The 14,534-nt window shown below is 36.4% G+C and overlaps 1 protein-coding gene across 3 annotated transcripts in view; it reads right to left on the bottom strand.

Annotated features, from left to right (window-relative positions):
• Nucleotides 1-14,534, bottom strand: part of LOC102676819 (tensin-1-like) — a 219,859-nt gene that overhangs the window by 154,178 nt on the left and 51,147 nt on the right. The gene's annotated exons all lie outside the window — the stretch shown is intronic.

Below are 14,534 nucleotides of genomic sequence, written 5' to 3' on the forward strand. Positions count from 1 at the left end.
TATCGAACAATGAAAAATGTTGTACAGATATACATCAATGTATAAATACATCCAGCCTGATAAATCAGATTTTTGAAAAATGGGGGAAACGCGAGCATTGTTCGTATCCCAACGTTCAATTCGCTTTTTAAAACTAGCAGAAATTAACTACACGATGAACGACAACATTATATCGTTGTCACACCATAGAGAGACATTAATTTGCTTCTCAACAATTGATTACGCTGTTGATTAACTCGTTTCTTCCTCTCTCGATGTGCTCGAAGGTATTTCCATCTGGTACAATCGTGGTTGATAACGATCGTGAAAAGGGAAACGACGAAGGAACGACGTCAGAAACGGAATCGATCGGCTTAATCAGGAAATTAATCTCCTGTTCCCAGCCTGTTCCTAAACTGTTCCACGGTTTGACGCATTTTCGTTAGCCGCAAATTACGCGAACAACCTCGACATTCGATGCTGACCCACCAGAAACACTTGGAACGCGAATCAGACTGGCCGTGATTTATGCTCAACGAAGATCCTTGATAATAAAATTCTAATTAAGCCCGAATACTGTACCGTTTCGACGGTAATTCGATTAATTAGAATCGATTCTCGTGTATACCTTGTCCCAGGTATATTCGATAACACCTGTCCTCCATTTTCTCTCGAGTTGCGCGCGAAAGTAATCTCCAGTCGTGTGTTGTCAATTATGGAAATTTATAACGTACTGGTAAATAATAACGGTTCGATAATGCGAGACGATAGAAAGCAATGATTCATGGAAGATATATAACAGAAATATCTGTGGATATTTCGTTTCGCGGGAACGGAACATTTATAGATTAAAAAAAATTTCACTCTCAACGCTGGACGCAACAAATATGTATGTATGAGGCAACGGGTGGAAAACGGCCGTACATTCGACCCTCCATCGATGCCAATTTAATGAATGAAACGTAATAGAATTCTTCGATACTTCGATAAAATGCAATTTGTGTCTAGATTATATGGTAAACTGCGCGCGCTCCTGCAAATTTCAAGTGATGAGAGAGATTTATTTTCCCTCCTTTCTTCTCGCTATGAAAAGTAATTATTAAATTTACTCTAGCCCATCATTCTCGTAATCACAGTCAATAATTTATTCTCTATTAAACTTCGCACTTTCAATCACATATCAATGCTGATATATATATAAAAAAAAAAATTCCAGAGATCGTAAAAATTTTTCAGCAATTTGATTCAACAAATTGCTACTTGGTCGAAAAATATGCGGCAATTACTCTAACAAAGCTTTGCATTCGATTAAATGATCGAACATAATTTTAATCCTAAAGATATCTAAAATCAAATCACAAATAAATTATTTTAAACCTAAAAAAAATTCTAAAATTAAATAAATCCGAACAAAAAAGGTCCTTACAAATTTCTCAGCGATTTGATTCGGCAATAGATCACTATTTGATCGAAAAATACAGCAATTACACTAAAAAAAATGTTGTACTTGATTAAATGATCACAAATGAACACTATTTTAAACTTAAAAAAATCTAAAATTAAATAAAATCCAAATGAAAAAGATCGTTACAAATTTCTCAGCGATTTGATTTAGCAGCAAATTGCTACTTGAAAAATACGCGACAATTATTCTAACAAAGCTTTGCACTCGATTAAATGATCGAACATAATTTTAATCCTAAAGATATCTAAAATCAAATCACAAATAAATTATTTTAAACCTAAAAAAAATTCTAAAATTAAATAAATCTAAACGAAAAAGGTCGTTACAAATTTCTCAGCGATTTGATTTGGCAGCAAATTGCTATTTGATCGAAAAATACGCGGCAATTACTCTAACAAAGCTTTGCACTCGATTAAATGATCGACTGATTGCTCTAAATCCCGAAACAAGGTATCCGAAGAACGGTTGTAACGCGTGTGTCGGTGTTTTAGAGGGGAAGTCGCTAATTATCGAGGTTTGTCTGAGTCGTCGCAGCGGCTATCGGCCCGTTTCTTTTTACCTTGAGCCTAACCTCCTCCTCCTCCTCCTCCTCCTCCTCCTTCTCCTGCCCCCCCCCTCCCCTCCCTTGTTCGACTATCCGCGCCCTTTTGCGGATCTCCGCATTCAGAGCAGCTACGCGAAACGAGAAAGGCCCCGGTTTCTGTCTCAAGCGTGTTAATTAGACGCGCCTTTGTTTCCTCGGAAGGAACCCGAACGGTGCAAATATGAACGATGAAGCGACCCTTGAAATTTTGTCTCTCGCTTCGGTATCGCGGCCGCCGACGAGCGAATTATTTATGCCGTGGGATTGTACGGAGGTTTCATAAGGGGAATCCTGTCGGTGCTTTTCGATGTTGTGCTCGATTGTGGCGAGGCGAAACGTCACGTCGTCTCGATACTTTTACCATTTTATTTTGAAATTTTTTTCACAACACTTGATTACTACAATCGAAGTGGTATTGGATAAATTTTAAACCAATACGATTATAAATTAAGAATTTATAAATTGTACAAATTTATAAAGTGGAAGTAAAAATGTGGAATAATTATATCTAGATTGGGTTCCTTTAATTTAGTTGGCAAAAGAAAAGTGGTGTCGAATAAGAAGATGAGAGACAATGATCGCGATTGATGATATATTAATTGAGAAAAAAAGAAAAAATTGGTTGCACGTTGGATTAATTCGATATCATTCGTCGATTAATTCGTGCACGATTTTTTGTTTCGCAACGGGGTACACGTTATTCGGGGACAAAGTGGATAATGAAGATAAAGTTTCAACGATAACGAGAGGAGCATTAACGAGCGGAGACCGCAAAGACCGAAAATGGAAAAACGAAGATGAACACGAAATGACACACAAACGAGTGAAATATGAAACATTGTTACTTAGGGCAAGTTTCGAATATCATTTGCCCGACGTTAGTCGTCGTGAATGTTTCAGGATAATAAAAATAAAGAAACATTTTTATGTTGGCGATGAAAATATTTGAACAAGGTGATAAGTGAATTATGAATTTTATTTAATTAGTGGGCTTTTATGAGCGGTAATAACTCTGTTTTTAATTTTATGAAAGCAAGATTTCAGTATGTATGGAATATAGCGTGGAAGAAAGAACGAGATTTATGATATATGCACAAAGAAAATTATTCAGTATTGCTTCAGTAAAAATGTGATAAGAGAAAATATTAAAATGGATGAAAATATGTAAAGGAGGGGATGAAAAAAAAATATAAGAAATTAAATATTTTGTTACATGTTAGGTGTACATTATGCGACAATTAAAATTCCTTTTTAATATCTGTTTTAATATTCTTTAATGCCGTTATTTTTTAGTATATTCCATTTTAAGTATTCCATTCCAACAGCTCCCGCGATGCTGTTATTTTTATTTAAAAAAGAATCTCTAGTTTGCTTTAGCAAGCAAGAAATATTCGCGCGAAATATGCAAAAGAAAAATAAGAATATCCATTTGCGAAGTCTTCTTGGAAATGGAGAAGGAAATCGAGTTTCTATTTACGTTGTTGTTGTATCGGATAAGTTAACGAGAACTTGATGGCTCGATTTCTACTTAGATAATCGTATTAAAATAATAATTTTGGCGTCTACGATAAAATCATAATTAATGCTCTTTCGCTTTTTCTTTCTACAACATATTAATTACAAAAATTCGAACGCAAACTCGACGATGAAAATCCAAAATTATTTCATCATCGTTACTTTTAATGCATTAATTAATATTGAAATTAAGCGAAAAATTATCGACAAGTCAAAGATTTATAAATAATCTCACATGTGGAAAAATTGCAAATAACCTCATAATCTGTTTGCATTAATTAAAATTAACAAACTTATAAATATTAAATTGTATAAATACACGCATATTTTAAACTTTAAATACGTTTTCTCGTTTTCAGTATAAGTATATGCAACCAAACAAAATTTGCATCAAACAAAGCAAGCAATAAAATATCGATTAATATTTAAACCGCTTTGCTCCGTTTTCAATCCCGTGTCTTAATAAAAATAAAAATTTAATCGATAAAAAGAATTTTTAACTCCAAAATTTCCACAGATCTCCACATTCCTTTCTAAACATTATTCAACTTCTATTTCAATTCTATACCCATCTATCGTCGCTTTTAATCATACGAACGCGTATATATAATATCGTGTGTTTTGCATATTATTAGAGGGAAGTTCGTGCACAAAAGGGTACTCAGATATTACGTCACAATATCAGCCAAGTCTCCGTTCCTCGATTCACTGTTCATTCACTCGCTCACTCTCTCTCTCTCTCTCGCTTCCTCGCCCTCGCCCCACCCTTGCCCCTTCCCTTTATTTCCTCGCTCTGCATGGAAGGTTCGAGCACGGCTGAAGTCTGACTGAGCCTACCATCAAACTCCTCCTCAAGAGCAAGCTAGATGTTTACATTTCAATTATCCGACGCCTCGTCCGTGCCATTATTAGTATTTGCATGATTTAGTAGCTGAAGAAGCATGCCGAGTCCCGAGCTATCTCTGCTTCGCCAATTATCGGAATACAATTCGATGGGATTTCGAGCTGTCTAGAGTTGCGTCTGTGAAATTCACTTGACAATGGATGCGTGCACGGTGTGTTCCAATTTAAATCTTTAATCGAAGGTAAATATATATAATACGGAGTAGTAAATGTGAAAGAATGCGTTAATTATTCGAATATACATTCTATCTTTCTTAAATATCCGCAACTTTGTCATTTGTTAGATTTAAATACTGATCTGTTGTTAATTTGTTTCCCCCTTGCGTGTAAAAAGGATTTTTATTTCGAAGAAAATTTTAAGAGGCAATATAACTTGTGTCGTGCTGATAGCAAGATTATTTTTTTTATGGCATGAATTATATTCCAACGATAATCTTGTGAAAATCTAATAAATCTTCGAATTTCCGTGAGTTTTGAATAATTTTTTCTTAGAAAAAAAAAAAATTATAAAAATCATTTATTATTACATAAAAGTGGCGAGGAAATTTCGCAAATTGAAAAGACGATATTAAGAAAGAAGGAAAGAAGGAAAGATCCGATTTCCTTCTTCTTTGGACTCGCTCGACGGAATTCGAATTCATTAGTCTATATTTAATCGATTAATCGGGCAATTGGAGGATCTTGCGGAGGAAAATGAAGGCGAACAAGGGAGGTGGTAGGAAAAGGAGAGGAATGAAAAGGATCTCTCTTTAGGGAGAAGAAAAACTCGGGAAACGAAACCCCGGTGTAATATTCCGGGAAATTCCGCAAATCGATGGAAGAAACGGAAACGAGCGAAAGGGAAAAACAAAGAGGGATGGAAGAAACCGGTGGCCAGGGAGGGGAGTAAAAGTGGAACATTTCTGTGCTCGTTAAAACGCGCAGCTTCAGCATCCACTGCGAACCGGAAGAAAGAAAGGCTCTCGCTGCGGAACGTGACCCGTTTCGTCTTTCTTCGATTTTTCATAGAATAACTATTGCTTCGTTCCCTTTTCAAAAAAGCTTTCCCATTTTCTTTCACCTTATTTCTTTCCATTTTCTCTTTCTCTTTTTCTCTCTCTTTCTCTCTTTTTTATTTCGACGATGCAAATTCGAGCAACAGTTGATCGACAAAAAAAATCGATATAATCGATTTCAAAAGTTACTATTATTATTCTCTACTTGTTTCACGATCCGAATCAATGAAACGAAATAAATAATACAGTGTGAGAGTTCAAATTAAAAATTATTTATTGGAATTTTTATTTAAACACGACGAATCGAGTATACTCGAAAACAATTTTTAACGAACATATCAATGGAATATATACAGGATTTAAAGCTTTAATAATTTCTCGATTTAATTTGAAAAAAAAAAAAAAAGAAAAAACTGGAAATAAAATTTTCCAAGATTCCAACGTCTGTCTATCGTCGAAACGAATATCGTGCTTAACTCAATTAAACCTATCCAAGGACTGTTCGCTCGATCCCCGAGTACAGATACACATTTCTACCGAATGATCGATGAACCTTCCCCCGGAAAAGAAAGGAAAAAAAGATTTACCGTGCGAACGCAGCTTCTTTCACGGAACATTTCGCGATTTCATCCAACATCTTAGCCTCATCTTAGGCTACGTTATAAATACGCGTAGCACTTTATTCCACGGGCTTGTCAACTGTTCAAAATATCGTGGATAATCATAAATATTGGATCGAGGGGAATACGAATTATCGGAGCTGTGTAAAAGAAATCTATCGTTCACGCCACATCAATCATCCCGATGCTACGTAAAACATCGATAATATTTCTATTATAATAACGTGATTTACATACGGATGAACATTCAAAACATACGACGGGAATATTAATTACATACGCGCGTGTTTACGAAACTGCATCGTTCAATTATCGATGTGCAGCCAGCCGTGTGACGTTGAATAAAATAAAGCTTGTTACACGGCAATAAACAAAAAAATTTCAAGTTGTATATAATCCGATTAACGTTCAAATTTTTTTTTTTTTATTAGAATTGTATGTAAAACTACATTCGACAAAACTATTGATTTCAATTTCATAAATTTTTTTCGTTCTTTAATTGAAACGTATGGAGGGAGGATAATTTGCAAGTTAGATGAAAAACAGATTCGTTTTTTTTGTTTCTATAAAAAGGAAAAAAAATATCGAAAGTTGGAAAATATTATTTTATTTAAAAAACAAGAAGCAAACTGTTATGTATTTTTTAATAAAATCAAAAAAGAGAAAGGAATAGTGTGTTCTTTCATAATGAAACAAAGTGCGATTAAAAAGAATAAATAAATAAATAAATAAAAAGAAATAGAATTTTTAATATCTTATCTCTTATCGAGAAAATTTCGGAATTTCCAACTTTTGAGATTCTTTGAAAGATTACCTTACATGTTCCATGAAATCAAATGTAAATATTACAGACTTTCATTTCAGAGAGTGGTGACTTTTAAAAAATGTACGCGCCTTTATCCTATCTTTATGGAAAAATCGTTCACTGTCCATTACATAGATTAATCGACTTTACTAATAAATAAAGAACACAGGCGATATTACATTTGATATACGAGATAATCTTCTTCTCTAAGGATTACAGAAAATTTATATATTTTGCCATCTCTCGTTTCCACGATGATAATATCTCGCGATCTCTGGAACGAATAAGCGAAAGAGGGTCAAGATTGGTCTGTAAAGATCTTCGCGATGCATCGAGACGAAGATTAAAGAGCTGTTATTCTCCCATTTTACCGGCGGAAACGAGCTCCTGAAATCGATCGTCGACCCAACAGTTTGGAATTTTACGAGGGAACCGATGAGGTCACCGTAGATATTGACCAATGAATTCTCTATTCTTATCTCCATTCACAGTGTCCAATGACTAGATAACGACTAGATAAATTATATTTTATATCCGCCTTATTTTTTTTATTTAAGAGAAAATATAATATTCGTAGAAATAAATATATTTGTAGATAGGTAATATTAATTTATTCGTACATTTAACTTGAATCTTTTATTCCTACTTGGATGATTTAAATTGATCTACAAATATAATTTAATAGTAACGCATCATTAAAATTAAAATTGATAATATCTCCGACCAATGACCGAGCATAGTTACTTTCCCCCAACTAGTTTTATGGATCACCAATTTTAGGGGAGGTTGAGTCATTGATATTTCGTCGACGCATTCAAACATGACGCAGTCGAAATACCATCAAGCGCATCACCAATCTTTCGATATAATTTCTTAAAATGTTAATCATTATAGATCTAAAAATCCAATTACATCGATCACAAATAAATACATGCATTACACTACGAATTCCAAAGGATTAAGATATTTATATTCTTGAAATCTTATTTTATTTTTTCCTTTGTATATCTCGCAACGATAGAATCGAAATTAGGCGGAGGAAAATAATTTTCGTCACAGCGTGATCGTTAATCGGAAACGTCGGCGCAAGATACGAGCTGACATCTCGAACTTGGTCGAACGATCAAGCCAAGGGTATACTCGTTTTCTCCCCCAATTCTCTCACGGAAATTAGTTGGATGGAAGCGCGTTGTTCGTCTTCACGTGTCTATCTCACGGATCGACGATTTTACGAGGACGGGATCGCTGCATCATTGACCGGTGACGTTGAAATTCGAATGGGCAAACTTGACTGCTGCCAATGGCGCAGTCAGCCAATCTCCCCCCCTTCCCTACCCTCCCCTCCCCCATTTGTTCCACAACTCGGTGAATATCAGATCTACCGACCGAGGTGGAATCGCTTCTCGATTCGAGTCACGGTAACTGTACTTTGCGAAGACTACGGGACCTTTAGATAAGGCTGAAAACGTGGAAGAATAAAAGTTTTATCCGACTCGTTTGTCCAATAATAGAAATAGAGGGAGAGAGAGGAAGAGGGAGAGGGAGAGAGAGGAAGAGAGATCGGTGAAATTGTCCGGATCTGTGATCGTAAGTGAAAATTTTATGGATCGTTTTGTTCGTTTCATTTATATCAGATCGTTGTCATGAATGTATAAATTCGTTCAGAATCTATTCTAGTGATTAAATGTCTCGTTAAATGATATATATATATTTTTTTTTAATTTAAAAATCGAAGCTAGCCAAATGAAATAATATCTTATAAAACACTCGAGTTCTTTTCTCCTACAAATTCAATAGAATCTTCGTTAAAATTATTTAAAATTGATATTAAAAATTCAATCAAATTAATAAAATACAAATAATAAAAATGAATCGAGCAATTACAAATTTTAATCAATTAATTATTTTAAACGAAACGACAAAATTTTGAGGTATAAATATCTTTTGTAATATATATATATATCGAAGTTTAAGGAAGAAAAATTCTTATCCGTGCGATTCCGTACACTTTCTACACAACCGATATTGCACTGGACGTGCGATATTTTATTACATAAAAACAATAGGGGTACATCGATATCATTGTTCGACGTGATGTATGTATCGAACAATAATGCCTGGAACCTTTTAAACCCGACCGGGGTGCAACATGCCATTCGAGCGCCGTGTACACACCAATGGGTTAGGAAAGGCTCTTAGCAAGTGCTTTAGGTGGGCGTTTTCGACCACGATATAGTACCTTTTAACCGCGGAAAAAGGCAAAAAGTACCGGAATCTACGACCTATCTTTCCCTACGTTTTTCCCTCCTTTCACCCTTTCCTTCCAGATCTTTCTTTTCAACCTCCGCTTCAACCTCCTCCAACTCCTCCCCCCTCCCCCATCCCTTTCCCTTACCCTGTCGTTTGCATCCCTCTCTCTATTTTTTTGTATCGAATCTCTAAATCTTCCATCTCGAACAGAAACAAAGGGAAGGGCGGAAGATTAAATGTTGAAAGAAATTAATGATAAATTAGAGCGAATTTATGCTAGAACTTATTAAGTTCTTAGGTACCGTGCTTTTGACAATGTTAATGCCCAATAATTTTTATATCTCTAATCTCAATCGTCTGTTTGTAATATCCAGTCTTTTGAATTTAATTTTGATTCTAAAACAGCGGGTGTAAATAAAATCGGGATATAAACTTAAAATTATATACGTCTGAGTTTTTAATCAATGAATAGAATTAGCATAATTACAAATCAAATTTCGCGTACGATTATAAAAATAAATAAAGAAATAAAATGCAAAAACAAAACAAGAGATAAATCGAGTTTTTTATACCACCGTTTTTAAATATATTGTATATATCAGGGAAAATAAATTAAATACATTTTACCACCAGTATAAGGATTCTTGGCTGGAAGCGGATCTCAATCGATTTACCTTATACTCGTTCGTAATTTGCGCGCGTATCCGAGGAGGATAGGGATCTAAGCAGAACAGGAAATACTAGAAACCGACGCTCTAAGTGCATTCGATCGCGATGTAATAGCTTTTAACTACGGAAACAAAGAAAGGTACGATTACCACCGACGCACCCTTTCATTCCTCCCTTCTCCCCTCACCTCCTTAATTCCCTCCTTTCTCGCTCCTTTCAACTCCTACTCGTAACTTCCACGCTGGTTTTTCGGGACAAAGCGAACACTTGGCACGCATCCCTAAAATCTCAACGAGCGAGAGCGCGCAGATGTCAGGTGTTCACGGTGAATGTGACCTAATATTTTACAAAAGGATATAACAGACTTTTCCAACAGAAACCCGGGTAGGGTTTCGCTGAGAACTTTTATCTCCATACTTTTTTCACCTTTGCGCTGTGCCGTTGTTTCTAACTTTTTCAATTTACTTTTTCCGTATTAAAAATTATTATTCCGCTGTTGCGATTTTCATTTCGACCTCAATGAGATTCATATTGCTTGTTCTTTGTTTCCTCTTGGCGTTTTTTTTTAATATTGAATGAATTTTTTTTTTCTTTTCTTTGGGATACTTAATATATTCGATCGTTTGTACAATTTTTGAATAAATACACTATAATCCAATGTTATAATACGAAATGGAAAGGAAAAAAATTTATACGTAGTGAACACATAGCGTTTAAAAAAGAATAATTGAATAAATGAAATATATCTCGAAAGAGGAGTTTTCAATTTACATTTACAATCAATAATTACAACGAATAATTTTTCTCCCAAAAGCGTGGAATTTGGTTTTACAATACATGTATTACAAACACCGATCGAATTATCGTCAAGCAATAATCCAGCAAATATTTAAAATAACTTGCATCCTGAACTTTTACATTTTTTCGACCCAAAACATACAAATCTTTCGCTCCGTGCACGCGCCATTACATCATCTCCCGAGAAAGATCAAGCTTTAAATACGGCAATAAAACCTCCAACTTATTGATATTCTTTGAGCGACGGCCAATTTCGTAGCGAACCGACTCTTAAAAACGCATTGACGCAAAAAGAAAAAAAAAAAAGAAAAAAAATATGTATGTACCCGAAGCGATACAACCTCTTCATAGGATGTAAAACGACGATCTTGGCACCCACCCCGGTACACGACTTTCTCCACCTTCTCGATCTTCTTTCCACCGCGCGAGGCCCCCCTCCACGTCCGCCATAAAGAAAATCCATGACGGCTCGGTCCCGGTTTCCGGTTTTTCTCCTTCGACCACCGTCTCTCGTCTTCCCTCCGCCAAACTGTTTTCCTGGCATTGGTCCCCTGTCGATGCTGCGTCGCGTTCACGCGCGTCCATCATCCCCTTTCCTCGCAGCGGGGGGTGCGAAATCTACTACGACCCACCGCGTCCACGTCTCGATCTCGTGATCGTAGTATGTGTATGTGTGTGTGTGTCACGTGTGCAGTGACGCGTAGCCGCGTGCAAACGACGAGAAGGAAGAGAAGAATCGTAAGAGATCGCCCCCTCGAACGAACGAGTTCGACACTTCGATCGAGCTGTTTCTTCTTCGCGTTCAAGTTTCGATTCTTTGGGCCACAGTTCCGACGTGGATGCTTTTTAGAGGTGAGAATATTGTTTGTTGGATTTTTTTGATTCTTTGAGAATGAATACTCTCTCGAAGAGGGATAATTCCGATTATAAGCAATGAAGATTTAGTTTTATAAAGAGTTTATTACGTATATTTAAAGGAAATGAGAAGATATTAATATATTTTCAAATTTTATTATTATCATTTTGTAAAACGAAATTTTGTATTCTGTAAATATTACGAGAATTACAACTTCGTAATGCTTCATAAACTATTCTCGTCCGTACATACATTCTCTCTTTCTCTCTCTCTCTCTCTCTCTGGGCGGCCTCGTTAGAACTTCATAACGAAACTTTTTTATTAAAGCAGACAAACGCGGAAGCAATGGAAAAAACTTTCGGAACGGGGTCAGCACAAGTACAAATGCCAGAGTATATAAATCTTTTTCATTATGTTTCATATCGAGTTTCACTAACGTATGCACCCTACACACCTCTCGAAGAGGGATGCAAAACTACCTGCAACTTATTCGCTTCGTTCCAAACGAAACGAAGCACAATTAGCGAATAAAAATTAGAAAGTTCCAAACACCCCCTCCCCTCTCTAATATTTTCCATAAATTTCGAAATCTTCTCATCAACATAGTATCCACGTCGCTCTTAATAGGCAGTTGCGAGCGAATCGGAGCGAAATTACGGTGCACGCTCTCGCGTAAATTTATATCCCCGAGGAGAAGTGGCATACATCTTAAGGAGATACGTATTAATCCCGAGGTAAACGTATCGAACACGGTTGATGTTTCAAGGGCGTCGAACACACGCCAAACAAGCCGGCCCCGTTCCGTTTCCCGACCTCCCTCCGCCCACCTGGCGGATCGTGTATACCTGCCTGAATCGCTTCGTAAATACTAATAAAAGTGCGAGGGTGCAGAGGCCGTATCTAAAATAAATTGAATCGTGCGCGGACACACGAGGGGGAGGGAGAGGTGTTCCGAAGAGGCCGGCGTTCGTGTAAATTTCAGAGTCTGGGCCCACGGTTCGAAAGGAGAGGATCGAGGGAAGAGGGAATAATTTTTCTTTTCCAACTCGCCGCCAACAACGCGTTAATCTCGACCGGTTGACCGGTTGGAGTGCACGCGAGGTTAATCGATACGGGCGATAAAAATGTTTCGGTTCGATGCGAGAATATTTTTTTCTTTCTTTCTTTCTTTCTTTTTTCGCGGAGGATCGATGTAATTGATCGTTGTTGATAATGATAATTTTTCCAACTTTGTTGTTTTTAATCTGGTTTCAATGGGGTTAAAATAGAGAGCAATTTTTTTAGAAACTTGAATCGAAAAATCCTGTATAATGTAATCATGAAAAAAGACATAGATAACGTTAACGTAACATACATCTGATTTTTTGAGAGAGATTATAAATAATGCGTAGCCGAAATGCAACGTTGAAAAGGGGCTCTTTATTTCGTGAGAAATATTTCTGGCTTCTGGTTTTCAGTTATAAATTTTTCACGATATGGTATATACGTTTCTTCTCTATAAATTTTCTAATTCTCTCTTTCTTCCCGCTGGAAGAACGAGAGCTTTTAATATCATTTTAGTTATATCTCGAAACAGGTATTTTTCTGTGCGTTTGAAACTGTAATGTAAGGGAATTCATCAACGAGATAAAAAGTAAGTCCCAATCGTTGCGGTTTAATTATTTTTCGTAAGAGTAAGAGCAAATATAGGTTCTCTTTTAAGAACGTTAAAGAACAGATGATAGGGTGCACTCCAGGGATTCAAGCACGCTTGGTAGTACTGTTGCCTCTAATGTCGCTTTTATCATAACGATAAATCAAAATGCTGAACGAAAAGCCGAATTACTTTACTCGCGAAGCAACGACACCAACCACGTTGACGGAAAATGAATACAAATGGCGGCTACTCGAGGATGAATGGTCCCTCCAATGAAACTTATTATCATTACATTTCGTATGCATAATATTTGTAAAATGAATTAAAAAAAAAAAAGAAAATAATTGTTATTCGACGAGTAAATGATATTTATGTACAAAAATATCATTGAACCGTATAATAATTCGCCTATATATTTATTATTAATCGTTACGTTGCGTTGCACGTTTCCTTTTACTTTTATATTATTTACGATATTTTTTGCACGATACTATAAATTTTTCTAATTTCGAGTCATTACCGACACGTACAATTTTCGACATTACATCAAGACACAGCGAAAGCAGACTTGGTCCACTTGGTAAGACCTTAAAGCTCGTTCAGTTGGCTGTGCCCATCCAGAGGAACTGGTTTAATTATGGCGCGGTGAATAAGAAAATTATTGGCAGAGTTGCGCCACGATAAACGATGAATTTGCCGTAATTGCCGTGGCATCTTACATTCGTAAAACTCTGGCGAAGAAAAAATCGATGCGTTTTGTGAATCATCTTAAATAAACGATCTCTCGAAAATTATTTTCAGTTTGAACCAAAACTTTTTTTATCATAAATATATTTTCTTATAAAATATCTTTTTATATTAACCCACACCTAACCTCCACGCTCACAAATCACGCGTAACAAACTTCTAACAAATAATCTAACAAATAATTTTCCATCGCGCGTGTAACGAGCATATTATTACGATCGAATTTATTATATTAATTAATTCACCAACGAACTCCGTCTCGATCGAGCACGGATCAAATTCCTTCCGCGCAATAACCCGTGTAAGCCACAAGGAAAGTTTCCTTCCCTGCAAAGAATCGCCACGGCGATTATGCAAGATTATTGGGACGAGGGGGAGGGAAACAGAGAGATCGCGCCGTTAATACGCACCGATACCGACGAATAATAACGAATGCGAAACGTAAATTTCCACCCCTCCCTCCCTCCATTACCGAACTTCTCGTCAATCGAGAAAATCGTCGGTCGATCGATCGATGGACCCCGCCGTGCTTTTATTATATCCTTAAACGACTGCAACTTTCGCAATATGCAGCGATATTAAAACTTGTGAATAGAATCTTCACCCTCTCCGTTTCTCTTTTCACGCGAGAACATTCTCGAAACTACTACTACTACCACTACTACGATATTCCTTCTTCGGTCGCGATAGATAAAAGGGGAGGGGAGGGGGGG

This window comes from Apis dorsata, unplaced genomic scaffold (genome assembly GCF_000469605.1).
Source record: "Apis dorsata unplaced genomic scaffold, Apis dorsata 1.3 scaffold_194, whole genome shotgun sequence".
Lineage (NCBI taxonomy): Eukaryota > Metazoa > Arthropoda > Insecta > Hymenoptera > Apidae > Apis > Apis dorsata.